Genomic DNA, 12,590 nt, shown 5'->3' on the forward strand with positions numbered 1-12,590 from the left:
AAAACGACCTAATACAAGCGCAGGTGCAAGCACACTAATTACCTTTCTCACTCTCCCACCAAGTCCTGCACTCGGAAAGAGCGGGGCGGTGCCACGCCTACAACATTAGAGGTTCAACCTTGATGACTGCGCACCTCAAAGGTGTGCTACTCGGGAAGCAGATGACCTGTTCCAGTCAGGCGCGGGCACTCGGGCTGGCTCGCATTGCCACACGCCTGGAGCCAGGTCACACTCAATGGCCAATCTGAGCACTTGTTTGTCCAAGCGTCTCGATGGCAAGAGGGTTGGTCGGGGCATTCCGCATTGGTCACACTATGCTACACAGCAGACTGCAGCTATGCGCAAGTCCTGCCTGTAAAGCACAATGTTTGCATTGTGCACGACATGGCTGGAATGCGCACTTTGGCTTGTGCACTCTAGTCTGGCCGTGCTACAGGGTGCAGACCAGCTTTGTTCTTGCACAAATAGTAGCCAAATCCAGATTGCGTATTTGAAGCGCTATCAGTAGCACAATACAAAGCAATGTCTGTCAAGGCATCTAGCCAGTAGGAGCCAGGGTGTGAGAGCATGCTGGCGCACTTTACTTGTAGATGCTAACCGCCATTCCTTGTGAGGCGCAGCAGGCAAAGTGTACGGGGCGTAGTCTGAGCTTAAGTTTCATGTAGTTTGAGGCTAGTTGAGTGTTCAAACTAATCGAAATTAGCGAGACCTAGTGGCTACAACACCGATAAGGAGTGGCCAAAGTTTCATTCCTATGTGGGCGGGCGCAGCTGAGCGTAAGCAGACGATAATGATGCTTCCTCCAGAAGTGCATCATTCTTATCGAAATTTGAAATGCAAATTTGTGCTTGCTTCAGCCTGTTTAGTTAACTGCATCAATTAATATACATGCTAGTAACAGCAGGAAGAAGTGCACTGATCCAAACCCTCTTCTTGATTACTGTCAGATATTGGCCAATATAGCCGTCTATGGTATTCTTGCAGCATGACGACATATGCTAGTCGCCGGCAGCTTCGAAATAGGTGAGGAGGAGGCCTCTATTTGAAAGAAGGTGTTTAAAAAAAATGTAACTTCGTGCTCCGCTTGTATGGGGTAGCGCGCATTTTCTAAGTTTACTCTGAGCACACATCTTTTGTAGTATACATATGCACATTGTTTAGTGGGAAGCTAGGAACAGCAGACGCCAAAAAGCAACGCATTTTATTTAGATAAGACTTTCACAGTGACATTGCTGTTACCAATTTTGCCACTTACAGGCACATGCCTGAATAAACTTGCACAAAACAATCTGTTGGGCGGCGCAAGGCATGCACCGTCTATTCTCGGAGGCCTCAAGGTGGCAAAGGTGTTATCACAATTTTTTTCTTTGTATGCCCATGCTGCAATCTTGCACCGCCCCATCCTTCAGCAACTTTAAAACATATTTTGCAAACAAAAGATATTTTTCCTAAAACTTGATGAAGCATTCTAAAGTCACAGAATGAGCCGAAATTTATGCACCGTGGGATATATTCGGGAGAGTCGGCAGATATGGTAACAATTGCAAAATGCAGGCAGCACTTCCAACGTATTTATTTTGGGCACAGACCCATGAATAAATATACATACTAGTTACATGTGCGGAAGACATCAGTCAGACTTATGGTGTAAAAGTATGCAACACAAGGTCAAGTAAGGACAACATAGGAAAGAGACTCTCTTTCCCGTCTTTTCCTTCATTTTATTTAGAATCCTTTTTTGCCATATTAACTATGAACCAACTAGCACAGTAACAAGTAGTGATACATTGATCAGACCTAATGGGACAGCCAGCAGAATCTTGTCTGAGACCTATACTATTGTACTGACCTTTACCTACATGTGCCTTGTCTCACATTGTTTATGTAAATAAGCGTCCATTAGGTTGCATACCGTCTGGTTCTTGCGCCTTTTGAGAATCTTTGTCTCAAGCAAACGCGGTTTACACGTTCAGACGTCGCAGTGTATAGGCAAGTGCGTCAGTTCATTTTTCTTTAAGTTTTTATAGTGTTCCTCGTCTCTTTCTTGAAGGCAGTGGCTGGTCTGCCTGATGTAGGCTGCCACGCATCAGAAAATCAATAGACCGTTTTTTCTGCGCTTCATGGCAGGTTCTGCAAAGTGACTGTTTTCAGTAGCGACATGCGGTACTTAACATAGGTGCCGCCAACGGACTGTCTTGTCGGTGATGCGTTGCCACAATTTTTAATGTAACAAACGATAAGAGAAACATTAAAAACATGAAGCTAGTACACAGTACCCTATAGAAACTAAATGGAATCAATGCTTCAGCGCTTGAGAGCTGGGAAAACTTAACAAACCTGAACATATCAGTGAGGTTTAACTGAATTTTTATCTTGTTGACCACCTGCTAGATGAGATATTTAAATGTGATGATAGACTAAGTTTCTTTAGGGTTGGAGTTGCATGGGCAGTTTTTTATTCTTAAACATCTGGTTTCTTTGACATGCTGTAACAAAATTTTAAGCATTCTTAGACCTCATGTCTTTAACTCATGAATTTCAACTTTTAACATCTTGCAGTTTTTGGACAAAGTTTAACATTTAATAGCAAGCATGCTTGCTGGCAATACTTCCCGCTGGCAAAGAAGGAGTTTTACCATATGATTCATCCAACTCTGGGATAAAGTGGGGCATTGTCACACCCTGAATGAAATTCACTCTAAAAAATTGTTTTCTCGCGATGCAGACATTTTTTTTAAGATCCTGTGCATCACCTCAAGATGACGGCATTTCCCGTTTCGTTAACGACATCAGTGGTCGAAACCCACCTAGTAAGAGCAAAGGTATGAGGGGAACTTGCAAATTCCGCTATCTCTGCTGCCCCACCGAGGTAAGGCCTAGTCAGGAGGTTTAAGCCCTCCTTTTGCCTTACCTCGCGGGCAAACCTTGTACCTGTTTTGCCCGAATAATCAGAATAAGAACGACAGGAGCAAGTACGATCACAACGACCATAAGACCTGCAGGGGTACCCTATATTCAGAAGGTGACCCACAACCTCAAGCAGGCCTCAGCCCCTGTTAGCTGACCCAGCTGTGCCTTTGTACCCCTGGTGACAAAACAAGTCAGCAAGGCTGTAGGAAGAAACATGCCATGCCATATGTGGCAGGTTGTACATCAGACAGAGAGACAGACCGGGCACTATCTTAAGGAATAAGCAGGGAGCATGATCTAATTAAACCGAAGTTTAAACAGAAGTTAACTGACACGCTTACCTATGTACTGCAAGGACAAGGACTGCTTGTGTGAGCCATGTTTGCCTAGGATAAAGATTCTTAAAGAAACAGGAACCATACGGCGTGAAAACTTATGAAATTCTATTATATGAAAGAAAAGTAGCAGATTCGCCCAAAAGGCGAAGCATCGATTGCAATAGCAAATTAATAGACAGCTCTACGAAGTAAGAATATTAGTTTTATTGTCCATATAAACTTGCAGACATTCGCTTACTAACTAAATTAACAAGCACAGTGTAGCGTGCACACAGGTAAACATGAACACGTCTCGCTCGATGACCACGGAAACTAGCTGTCAAAACCCTGTAGTGTGGAAGCGCAGTAGCAGCAGCGAGCGAATTGACCTTTGTGCTGTCTCGCTTCAATGCGAACTAAACGTCGAAAGCACAGCGCATACGAAGCTACCAGCACTCGGCGTGGCGTACTTTGTCCACATCGCAGATCGCATTGAAGATGAGGCCCATGCGGCCGCGCCGTAAGCAGCAGCCGCCGCCGCAGTAGAACGCCCCCTCTCCCCCCCTCTTTCACCTCCCCCTACGTTCCTGGCACCCGCCTTCGTCTCTCGCAAGCTTTCACTCGTTTTTTTGCGGCGACAATGTTATTGTGTTTGGACTTTATACGGAAAATCATGGCAACGGCAGAAATGCGCTTGAAGTGTCCATATAATTGCTATCGCAATAAAAAGTTTGACAGTACAGCTATAAGTGATATGTCAATACAACAGTATAGCTGAGATTCTGTGATGTCTAGTTTGTCCCATTAGGTCTGATTGATATCTTCTGCCCATACAAATAGGCAGTTATTTGTTTCAGCATCCAAAATAAATCATTTGGAAGTGCCACTAGTGTTGTCATGATCATTTCCTTTGCGTCTCTGTTTTCACATGCACTTTTTTGGCAGCAGTTATGTCCTACAGCAAGTGCCAACTAGGACAAGAACAAGTTATGTTGAATTGTCACTGAGCTAAGGTGTGGATGTCAGAGGCGGAATGACCACACGCTAAAGTGACAATACTTCATTCTTGTTGAACATTTTCTTCTGTGCTGGGCTAAGAAATAGGAGAGCTCTCATTTTATTACACATTTTGGACATTCACAGTGTGTATGACCATGTAGACATACTTTCTTGACTATCCCTATATACAACACTCCAGCTTGAGTATCTTACAAAGGAAGGGTTAAATTGGGGTTTAACAGTAGACATCCAAGAAGGTTTATGCCACCACAACTGCTATTTGTGATATGCATGATAAGCACGGAGGAGAACCTAGATGCAAGTAAGATAAATTATGTAATGTTGGTGTGATGATGGAGCTTTGCCTTCGGTGCCTAGTGCATGTGAAGGTCGTTTTATTTGTGGCAGAGATTTGTGAAGACGGTCATTCTCCGTTTTTATTGTAAATGGAGCTTGATTATGGAAGCGGAATACAAAAGATAGTATAAATATAAGTACCTTGCACCGGCTTATGTGTAAATTCATGTTTCCTACCATCATCTGCGACGCCAGCCACTAGGGCTGTGGGGAAATAAAAGAGTGAATGAGGGAGGGAGTGCCTTAGCGATTGGCATGGTAGTGTCTGAGCATTGCAGAGCACTCAAAAGCACGAAAAAGTTGTCACAGTTTCACCTGAAAGGCAAAGCATCAATTGCGATAGCAAATTTGAAGAGAGCTATACGGAGTAATGATAGTAGCTTTATCAGCTGTATAAACTTGGACATGCAGCAGCACTGGCAACACGCAGAACTGTTGTCGACGCCGTCAGCGTTTTGCCCGCGTGCGGCGTTGGTGACTGTTGCCGGAGCCTCTGATATAAATAGACTCTTGGTGCCGCAGCTAAACGTCGCCTCCCTTCCCTCCCCCCCCCCCCCCCCACGGCCTTTCGCGCGTCGGAAGAAGGTGCATTTGCTCTACACATATGGTGATTGTAAAGGAGGAAAGAGGCGCCTACTTCTGCAGCCCTTAAGGGAGCACGGCGCAGAACGCGCGTTTGTTCTCCTCCGTGGGTTCACTCCCCGTGAAAGCGCGCGTCCCTCGCGCCCTTTCACTCCCACATACAGCGTTCGGCGGCACACGGCGACGATTTCATCTCCATTGACGTCATACGGAACCTCACGGCGAGGTTGACGGCAGAAATCTGCTTTGGAGTGTCCATATAATTGCTATCGCAATAAAACACCAACGAACAAAACCGCAAAGTCGGGCTGCGCAGATAAAGAGCGACTGAACCTTCATCCTCCTTTTTCCTGAACACCCTGCAGCCGTTGATGTCATCTCTTTAAATATGTGCGGTATTGTGGAAGTCGTGGAAGTCAAATTTCGTTTGAAAAAATTGTACCCGGCCACCTGCACTAACCCGCCGCAATAGCCCAGTGGCTATGGCGTTGCGCTGCCGAGCGCGAGGTCGCTGGTTCGATCCCGGCCGCTGCGGCCGTATTTCGATGGGGCGAAATAAAAAAGAAAACGCCCGTGTACTTAGATTTAGGTGCAAACCCAGGTGGTCAAAATTAAACCGGAGTGCTGTGGCGTGCCTTATAATCATATCGTGATTTTGGCACGTAAAGCCCCAGAATAATTTTAAATGTATAAGCATTTCTATGCCTACCCAACGAGGAAAAATGTCCGTCCATCCATCACGTAAGACGATCGCTTTCAAGATAGGGCCCGCAGCAGCGATTCACCTTTGCGCTGTCTCTCGCTTCAACGCGAACTAAGCCATGAGAACACAGCGTGCATGAAGCTATCAGCACTCGCCGGACGATGTCCTCATCGCAGATCGCTTTCAAGATAGGCACCCGCATGGCCTAGGGTTGGTAATATCGATGAAAGATTAATCGATTAAATGTATCCCGCAGAACAATTAATCTTCATCGATGTCCACCTTTCATGTAATCGACTTATTTGAATAGGCCTGTTTGATGGATCATTTTCGACAGTTTGACAGGTGTGGCGCGAAAATTTTGAAATCGTACTGGAATGGCGGCGCTCTAGCAGTGGCTGTGATGGAGCAACTGTCGACTGTTTTTCCGGCCGAGTCCCGAGTGATGCCGAGCCAAGCACTCCCCTTCTCTTCCCCCACATCGCACACATCACCACGCCGCCCGAAGCCGGAGACTTGAAATGCCCTCGCAATTCAAGGCATACTATAGCAATCCAGTCGTTGATCATCGTGCCACTCCCAGTTCAGTAAATTCGTGGCACAGCTTGCGCGGCAGTTTAGAGCATATATTTGGCATAGTGATGGAGTTCGTGTCGCTTCGAGCAAATCTATAGCGTCCGATCATCTATTCTCGCATGCTGGTTATGTGGCCATTCAGAGAAGTTGGCTGTTTCACCCAAACATCCCAGCCAATTGACGTTCCTTTGCTCTAGAAAAGAGCATGTGGTTTAAAATATTAAACCTTTAATTTTCTTTTCCCTTGTGTATATTGCAATTTCTTGCATATTTCAGTTGGACTTCGTCTTTCACTTTTGACATTTTTCTTCATTCTTGTTTAACTGTACTGTATAGGGATTCACTAGTGCCATGTATCTTATTCTGCACCGAGTGCCATTTTATAACGTATATTGTTTATCTTTTCAAAAGCCTCTAGTGCCAACTATATTCGGCCTTTAACCAATTAAAGATTATCATTTATCAAATGTTTATACACTTGTGTTTCAAACTTGGTTACCTCTCAATCATTAAAATAGGTTCTTACAAAAGTCGATAACTGTGTTTCAACCCTTTTAGAAGTGCCCGGCTAAAATTTTGATTGATAAAAACTCTGAATCGACAGCGATTAATCGATGAAAGGCTAAAGTGATAAATGATGAGTTGTTAATAGAATTTTAAAAATTCCCTAGCGCTGCCGTGCCATACGCAGCCGCCGCCGGAGTACGGTTAATGGTTCAACGCGGATGGATAAGGCGCTAACGAGCGATAACGGCTTATAATGATCGGAACGTCATCAGCGCATCTGGCGCCGCCACCTGCTGTAGTTTGCTAGCGTCACCAATTCAGCTTGCGCCTCCGTCCCCAGCAGTTCGTGTCGCCGCAGCGCTGTCGTTTATACTGGTCGGATCAAGTTTCATAACATTGATAATGACACTGGGCTGTGTGGAAGTAAGTGGCACAATGCTTACATATACTTAGACAACTCCTAGAGGAGTTTCTTTGTGAATTTGATCTTACCAGTACTGTACACCCACGCGCCCGCTCGACATCTGTAGGACATGTACACGCAGCTTTTTGCGCTGATTGGTCGGCATCACGGCTATCTAGTCGTTCGCTCGGTGAGAAATACTTACCCATGCGAGATATCTCACCCTCACCATGTGTCGGCCAGTCTGCCGGTTCAGGGTTACAAGCACTTACTTATTGGTTTGAAACGCCACTGCCAATTAACCTACGACTGCGGAAAAATGGCTGAAGAGGCAAATGAGATGTCGCTTTAAAAAAGACGCAGTTTCGCCCGAAAGGCAAAGCATTGATTTAGGCAACTACACGAAGTAAGGTTTGTAGTTTTATCGACTGAATAAACTGTAGTAAACATTCTCTTACTAATTGAATTAACAAGCATGATGTCACTCACATACAGGCAAACAGGAACATATCTCTCTCGATGACCGTGAGCACTCACTTCACAACGCTGGCGGGACGAAGAGCGCAAGCAGAGGTGAGCGAACGCTTCGTGCTGTAAACAACTGCCAAGTGGGCGAATTGGAACAGATTCATTATAACTGATGCGTCGTTCTACCTCTCGCTTCAACGCGTCTCCGAAACCTGAAATTATGTGACCACCAGCGCTACGCGCGCGGGAAGACAGCGCCAGTGCCTCCTCTATGCTTTAGTGCCCGGCAATACGCTCTCCCAGCGCCGTCGTACTTCCTCCTCTCTACTGCTCTCGGCGGCCGCGCGGGGGCGCCACGCAAACAGGGTAGCTCCCGCCGCTGGCACGATCCACTCGCTTTTTTTTTTTTTCTCTCATACGTTGTCAGAGGAGGCACTGGTTCTGTTCGAGTGCGTCCTCACTGTGCGCTTTTTTCTGTATGAACGCATTTCATCTGAAATGGCATACTGTTGTGTGCCTCTGTGCAAATCTGACGAGAAGAAGAAAATCGCCGGGATATCGTTTCACGAGGTACCGTCGTTCTGCAGTTGAGGCAGAAATGGCTTGTTGCAGTCCGGCGTGACGGATGGACCCCCAACGACTCATCGTGCTACACAAAGGTTTGTAGCCGGCACTTTAAGCAAGAAGATTTTATCGAAGGCAAGAGACGAAGGCTCAAGAAGGGTACTGTGCCGTCCGTGTTCGACGATTACCCCGTCATCTTCAGCCAAAAAGCTGTACGGGAGAGAGGTCTGTCAAGTGTAATCAAGCGAGCACGTGTTACCGTTGTGCGACAGACAGATGCTTCTCAAGCTGTCGCGTCCCCATCAATCTTGCTGCCATCTTTAATCTCTGACAAACCAATGGCTGAGGAGGAAGAAGACGCTTCCATGGAGGTGTCATTTTGTGCGCATGAACCGGTGGGCCAGTGCGACGCCCGGTATTGCGGAGACAAGGCGAAGCGTGATCGAAGCGTCCAAGTGGATAGCAGGGCGCCACCAAGCTTGCTGATTGCGGAAAGGACAAAATGGAAGCGGAAAGAAAGAGACCTCAAGATACAAATCCAGCAACTTCGACAGAGAGTTGACAGATATAACCTGGAGCTGAATCGCCTGAAAGAAGACAGCCTTACGGATGACATTTGTTACATAAGAAAGGCAGCCTCGGAGAAGCAACCTGCTGCGTTGTTTCTGCTCGACCAGATCAGAAACTTCCGGAAGAAAAGACCAACTTGGTCTGAGGAGACAACTCGCCACTGTGTTGTGCTCAGACACTTATCAACAAGGGCCTATGAGCATTATGCGGGGCAAGGAACTTCTGAAACTGCCTAGCAGAAACACTCTATCTGCATATGTCGGTATTCAGAATGGAGAGACGGGCTTCACAAAACTTGTTGAGGCACGGCTAAAAACAGAATGCCAGAATTGCAGGCACCCCAGTCCAGGGTGTGCTCTCTCATCGTTGATGAGATGCGAGTGAAAGAGAAACTCCAGTACCACAAGCAGCAAGATTGTTTTGTTGGCCATGCAGACCTTGGTTCGGCAGAACACAAGGATATTGTGTTAGCAAACTCGCTCCTGTGTTTTGTGATGAGCGGATTGTCCACGTCTACAGAATCCCGGTAGGCTACTTTTTTACCAAAGGGCTGACTGGCACTCAACTCCATGAGCTGGTTCTCTTCATCATGAAGAAAGTGGAAACTTGTGGGTTTGCATCACAAGGCTCGTTACGGACAACCATAAGTAAATGTACATGCGTTTAAGCTCCTGGGATATGGCTGTCTCACTTATCGGATTGAACATCCCTGTGACCCTGAGCGACCCCCTTTTCCTAAGCTTTGATCCGTGCCATGTTCTCAAAAATGTGCGCTCCCAGTTCTTGGCCCATGACATCGGGCCAAAAGGAGAAATATCATCTTCGCATCTCAAAGCTGTCTACGAGCTTCAAAAAGACTTGACAGTAAGACCAGTGCGCTACCTCAGTCGCAAGCATGTCTACCCAAACAATATTGAAAAGATGAATGTCGGTAGAGCCGTGCAGGTGCTGTCTCCTGCTGTAACTGCTGCCTTGGAGCACCTGAAAGAACAAGCGGGTCACACTTGCAGCGTATCATTTGCAAGCGCAGGCCCTAGTATTACATTCATGAAGTACATTTACCATTGGTTTGTTCTTCATGATACAAGCAACACAACGCAGCACCTTCGTCAGAACTTTGCAGATGCCCGCATTATGATAATGTTGATGATGACCGGCTCGAGTGGCTTGAAGCTACTATGCCGATGTACTTGGAGGATTTGAAAAAGAGATGTAGCCATCCGAAGGAGTTTTTGACCAAGGAAACATATGAAGCATTTCTCATCACTACGTATTCAACTGTAGCATGCATTAAGTACCTGCTGAGTATTGAGAAGTTTCATTCGTGCTTACGCGCAAATTTAACAGTGATCCCATAGAATCCCTCTTTGGGACATTGTGTATGTCTTCGGGTTGCAATGATACCTTGGATGTCCGTGCAGCCCTTTCAGGACTTGAGAAAGTGCTTAAAACAGGAATTGCTGCCTCAAATGCACTTTCCAACGTTGCTCACAACGAGACTGCAGGAATATCCACTGCATTGCTTCGAAAGACACCGGCAGAACAAGTTGCAGCCGCGGTCATAAATTGCAAAGACTGCAATGACTGTTCTAGAACAACTGAACACTACGCTCCTGCCTCTGCACCTGCCCTCCCTTCAGATTTCCGCGACAGTGTATATTGGAGGCTACATTGCTCGTGTTATAATGGAGCAAATGAACTGCGAGAACTGTGTAGCTCTTTGCACAAAGCCAGTAACAAATCAGCCACTCCTGACATTCACTCGCAGCCAAGATCTAGGTGGATTGCTTTATCCTTCGTACCAGCTCCTGTTTGTCCTTGACACCCTACGGACGTTTGCTGAACAGGCACTGAAGGAAAATCATGCCCTTGAGAAACCCCTCACTAGTCTTGTAGAACGTGCAGTTCCTGCTCTCTGTGGCTCCAACCTGTTGAAATGCAAGGACAGTGACGAGCCGCACAGGCTGAAACTCATGGAACTGATTTCTGTGCGTTTCCTGCGACCTCTTCTATCGAACTATGCATTCTCCGTGACGGATAAGCATGATGCCTATAGGTACTTCGCCAAAAAGCCCCTTTCAAGGAAGTGCCTCAAGCTTTGAGGCAACAGCCAATAATAAATGCTGCGTCATTTCTCGTCGCCCATGTTATTATACATTGCTGAGCGGGCAGCCCCACAAAACGCGTCTGCGCTTTTACTTTAAACGAAAGCGAGCACGCACACTGCTGGGCGGCCGCGCATAACAACGGCATTAGTTACCGTTTTCACTTCGCAATTCGTACTGCAGGAACAAACCACATGTGTACCTCTGAGCTTCGAAATTAGACATTAAAGAAATGCGGGTAGTGCGGCCAACTCGAAGAAACGCGCGTTGACGGCCGCACACTTGCCAGTCGAGCCCCGCCGTGGATGAGGGAGGAGCGCCCTGTTTAGGTGGCGGCGCCTGGCGGCGGGTTGCTGTACTCGCGGCGGCGGCGGCGGGCTATTGTAGCGCTCGTCTGCCGGGCACTGAAGTATAGAGAGGCACTGACAGCGCACACATGTGCGTGCCGCGCATGCACTCATGGCGCGGACAGTCATGTGCAGCCACGATGGGCTAGAGGAGGCTACGCACGCTCACCTGCTCTCAATAGCGTGTGCTCACAACCAAGAAAGCTATCCGCTTTTATAAAAAATTGCAGCTTTGCCCGAGAGGCGAAGTATTGATTGCGATAGCAAATTAGACAGCTATGCGAAGTAAGGTTAATAGTTGTGCCAGCTGTATAACGACTGTAACATTCGCTTACGAACTAAATTCACAAGCATGGTGTCGTGCGCGAACAGCAAACATGAACACACCTCAATCGATGACCGCGGATACACACTGTCAGAACGCTGGCGTGATGAGCGGCAGCAGATGCGAGCAAATTCATGCTGCCTCTCGCTTCAACGTGAACTAGGCGTTCGAGAACACAGCGCACAGGAAGTCATCAGCTATGTCGGTCGGCTAGCCTTTTCGTCTACCACAATTACTTCCAAGATCAGTAGAGCAGTGCGACTCTGCGCTCTCCGGTGCGCTCCTGTCCGGCCTTGAAAGTCCGAGTAAGTGATTTCGTGCCATACCGCACCCACATCCGCAGCAGGTCTACAAGGTGAACAACCTCTAGTCGATAGACCACGTAGGTAAAGGAAGCCGGCAAAACGGATCCGTAACCTTGGAAAGAGGATTGGCTCGGGGCTGAGCTGGTCGGTCTAGGGTACAGAAGCAGAAACGGCATTGCAACCGGGACTGGGCGGGCTCGCCGCCGTAGAACGTGGCGCGGCCGAGCCCGACCAGCGTTTGGACCTTCCTGTGGAAAGCCACGGCTGTGCACGTTTCGTGAGCTTCGCCCCTGAGGTTCTTGCTTCGGCGGGCGTAAAACAGCCAACTCAGAACTGGCACGGACCGGGAAATCTGACTGTCTAATTAAAACAAACATTGCGAGGGCCGGTAATGGTGCTGACGTAATGTGATTTCTGTCCAGTGCTCTGAATGTCAACTTAAAGAAATTTAGGAAACCAGTGGTAAATGGTGAGAGTAGCTATGTCTCTCTCGTCATAGCTTTTCCGAGAGCCTTCCAAGCCTACCCGACTTTGGGAGATAACCAAGCGTTT

The 12,590-nt window shown here is 47.2% G+C and overlaps 1 protein-coding gene across 1 annotated transcript in view; it reads right to left on the reverse strand.

Moving 5' to 3' along the window:
* LOC119462211 (proto-oncogene tyrosine-protein kinase ROS-like) overlaps positions 1–12,590 on the reverse strand; it is a 187,641-nt gene that overhangs the window by 41,379 nt on the left and 133,672 nt on the right.

This window comes from Dermacentor silvarum, chromosome 8, assembly GCF_013339745.2.
Source record: "Dermacentor silvarum isolate Dsil-2018 chromosome 8, BIME_Dsil_1.4, whole genome shotgun sequence".
Taxonomy (NCBI): Eukaryota; Metazoa; Arthropoda; class Arachnida; order Ixodida; family Ixodidae; genus Dermacentor; species Dermacentor silvarum.